The sequence below is a fragment of the Pimephales promelas genome, chromosome 14 (genome assembly GCF_988280905.1).
Source record: "Pimephales promelas chromosome 14, fPimPro1.hap1.1, whole genome shotgun sequence".
Lineage (NCBI taxonomy): Eukaryota > Metazoa > Chordata > Actinopteri > Cypriniformes > Leuciscidae > Pimephales > Pimephales promelas.
The window spans coordinates 22768791-22773180 of NC_142782.1; positions in this window are offsets into that span (position 1 = coordinate 22768791).

The following is a 4390-nucleotide window of genomic DNA, read 5'->3' on the forward strand; positions in this document are numbered from 1 at the left end:
GGGGTGAGTAAATTATCAGGAAAAGTTGTTTTTTTTTAAAGTGAACTACTCCTTTAAGTGTTTGCAAAAAAAAGCCTTTTTTTTGTTTTGTTTCATAGAACCCATCCTGTTTGAAGTTCCAGTAGTGTCAGTTACTTTTCAAACGTCCTATGGCATTCATAAAGCAAAAAATTTATTTTGCACATAAATGTTCTGGATGCCACAGAAATGATGCCACAAGACGCAGAACAAGAGCTACTGAAATTCTGCTTTGTCTAACTGCACATCACGACTGCAATTTTCATTAGAGGAAATACACTTCAGCACAGTTCACTAATAATCTGCAACCTAAAGCCCCACGTGGTCGTCCATCAGCTTAATGACTCTTTGCACATGGAGAGGCCTTTTGATAAAAGAACAAAGAATCTGTCAGGAAATGGCCACCTCCTGGGTGCTTTTTTGCTCAGGTAGAGACCATGTCAGATGTGTGAATTTCTCCACTAGAATTTATCTCTGGAAAAGCTAAGCAAGAAAAATTAGAGGCAGGAAAGAGATTTTTAAAAAAAAAAAGCCATATATGACATTCTGCGAAAATCTCTTATGGTTTTCAAAAGAAACATAGCTTCTTTTTCGTTGACTGCCATAAGGGTCAGTTCAGAAACAGCATTCTTAAATATAATGTTTTGGTTTTTGGATAGAGCAGCCAAAAGTTTCTTACCCATCATGCATCAGTAGAAGCAAATCAGCAAAGCAGTGAAATGGAGCTCTTTCCGTCTGGATGCTCAGCACCCTCTTGTGGCTAAAAGTTGTCATTGTCATTTTATCTTTGCTGTGTAAAACATTCTGAAGTTTGAGACATTAAGTATATTTACAGACAAGGTTACAAACAATAAACAAGGGACTATAAAAACAATTTAGAGCAGTGGTTTTAAACATTTTTGACTCCAAGACAATAAAGATCGCCCAAGCCAATGTTCGAACTTCGAAGGCCCTCCCATTTTAGCTTTTTTGTCCCTCTGGTACTTCTGTTGTAAAAAAAAAAAAATAACCTCAAAATTTTATACCAGTTGAATGTTGTACATATTTATTTATTTTTATTTTATTATTATTTATTTATTTATTTATGCAATTTAACTAATATATATATATATATATATATATATATATATATAGCCCATTCTCACTCCCAAGGCGTCACCTAACTGACGCCTTGGGAAGCATTTGGACATGCTTCAATATCTGACGCTTATGTTGTGTTATGTTTCTTTTTTTTTATTTTTATATGTAATTCTAATGTTCTTTAATTTCATTGATAAGAATGTTAACCTTAATGTTTTATATTGTATGATGCGTTGGAATAATTTGGAAAATTAAAAAAAAAAAAAAAAAAAAAAAATATCTGACGCTTTAGGCGCCCTCTAGCGTCAGTTAGATGACGCCCTAGGATCGCGTGTACCCTACCCCCACCCCACACCTAAACCTAACCGCGTCCTCTAACTGACGCTTTCCTTTAGCGTCAGTTAGATGACGCCGTAGGATCGCGTCATGTAAGTGACGCTAAAGGGCGCCTAAAACGTCAAATATTGAAGCATGGTAAAAGGTGACGCCTTAGGGTGAGAATGCGTTGCGATATATCGTTTACATAGAGTCTATGTACAAACATTAGAATAAAGTACACATAAATCCATACTGAACCTGGGGTTTCAGAGCACACACTGGGCATATGCTTTTTTTACATTAAGGATGAGGATGAGGGTGAAGTGATAAATCCATCAGAATGATTCAAAAGTAATATTTGATTACCCCAGATATCACACATGCAATGTGTGTGATGGTGAGACCTGTGTGAATGTGCATGAGGAGATTTACGTGGGCCTTTTAAGCACTGTAAAGGTCACCTTTTGAAGACGGACACACACTGCAGACGAAATAACCCACCGCCCGTCTCCCACCCTCCTCTGGGTCCAAAAGGCTCTTTAGATGATCACACACCATGTGCATTAGGTTTCAGGATGATGGCTTATCCACCTTCAAAAAAATTTGTCTTTAAAAGTCTACATGACAGAAAGATATCAGACTTATGGAATGTGAATAAACCATGAGATTTTTTTAAAGGAAGACAATAATTTTAAAGAAGATAATAATAATTATAATAATTTTAAGGAAGATAATAATACAAATTTTAAAACTTGCCATTTTTTGTCTAACACACTGTACTAAAATATGTCATATGGCTAACTTGTCTGCAACACAAGGTGACGTATAGGGTTAAGATAGTGCTAGTCTATTTTTTTTTTTTACAAGCAACATTTTGTCCCTACTCTGACATTTTTTGCTCTTCTCTCTCACATTTTGTCTCTCTTTCCACACATACAGTGGTGACAAATGAATGTGTCACAGCCGCTCTGGTGTGGGCTGCACTATGTCTTTTCTCTCTGCACGCCTGTTTTCCTGCTCCATTGCTTTATTGATTCTGTGCTCCTCTCCACCAGATAAAGATCTGAATACTGTCTATATGAACAACAAGCCCACCACCCACGTCTAAAGGCGCTTTTTTCTAGTATAAACACATAATAACCTATACGATTTTATGATACGTAATGAGCCTTATTAATTTGTGGGCTTTTATTTAAGCCACAAATTACTTTATAGCCCAGTTAGGTCTCTGGTTTAGGGAAAAGTGCCTATCAGCGCATTTAATGGGAAAATTGGTATTTAATGAAGTGAAGTTGTTTTGGAGAGGATTGCTTTGCAGAGGCTATACAGATGTAAGATGGCGGTCATCTTTTTTAAATTAGACCTTGCCAACTGGTGTATTTATAAAAAACAGACAATATCACACTATTATAGCCATAAACAACCTTGGTTTTAGCACCGAATATGCTGGAAGGGGCTGTAACTGCAGTCTGTGCAGTTGATATACAGTTGTGGGGTTTTTTTTAAAACTCGGTCACGTCTCAAACTTCAAGCAGAGTGGTTGTTACAGGGAATGATTATGGCTGTATTTCTCAGGTCCAGTGTTCTTTTCTTGCTGTTTGAAGTTGCATATTAAGGTCAGTTCTGTGCTTTGGACCAATGGGTGCAAAAAAAATTGCATCATCAGTGCAAAGAAGTCCAGGGTAATGGGCCATATATCATATATCAACAGGCCTGGCGGTGCATTCTGTGTGATTTTCCTGGCTTTTAAGACTTCATCAGAATGACAAGCTATACATCAGGTTTGTGAAAAGTAAATAATAGTGAAGGTTACTTCAGAGACCTGCTAAGAACCATTTTAGGTTGTTTCAATATGTTTTAAATGAGGGCAAAAACCTTGTAGCCTCTCAGACTGCCATTCTCAGAAGTGTTTATTTTGCACCAAAAATGCTGCATTTATTATAATAAAATACAGTAAAAATAGTAATATACATGTATGTGTGCTCGTGCGTGCATGAGTGCGTGTATATAATATATACAGTACCAGCCAAAAGTTTGATTATTTGATCAAAAATACAAAGAAAACAGTAATATTGTCAAACATTATTTCAATTTAAAATAATGCTCTTCTATTTTAATATACTTTAAAATATAATGTATTGCTGTGATGCAAAGCTGAATTTTCAGCATCATTACTCCAGTCTTCTGTGTTGAGTCCAGTGTTCAGTCATGATCCTTAAGAAATCATTCTAATATGCTGATTTGATACTCAATGACTATCAATTTTGGAAACAGTTGTGCTGTTTAATTTATTTTTGGAACCTGTGATACTTTTTTTCTAGATTCATTGATGAATAAAATCTTAAAAAGAACAGCATTTATTCAAAATAAGAACTTTTCCATATAATGTTTCCCTTTTTATCAGCATAACACATCCTTACATCCTTGCTAAATAAAATTATTAATATTATATATACTGTATATGTGTATATATTGACCCCAAACTTTTGAACGGGAGTGTATGTTGTTACAAAATATTTCTATTTTAAATAAATGCTGTTCTTTTTTTTTATTCAAAGAATCCTTAACAATATGACTGTTTTATGTAATTTTTGATCAAATAATGCAGGCTTGATGGGCATAAGAGACTTCTTTCTAAATTATAAACAGTTTCCAAACTTTTGACCAGCACTGTATGTAAGCAACCCCTCAGGTCCTACTCGCCCCACTCTGTGCGGGCCTCGAACCTGGTTGTCCAGTTAGTATATGGGAGTTTACTCGCACAGCTCTTACTAGCTGGCCTTTGTTACATAGGCCTACATTTGTTTTTCTGCACCACCTGCCAGACGTCCGAAACAGCTTGTGTGTGGGATGTGTATACAGTCCTTGATGATTCTGTGTTCTTCCTTTGGACAATGACACACATGTATGATTCATACAGTTTACAGAAGCCATTGACTTTCATAGTATTTTTTTTCCCCCCTATACTATGAAA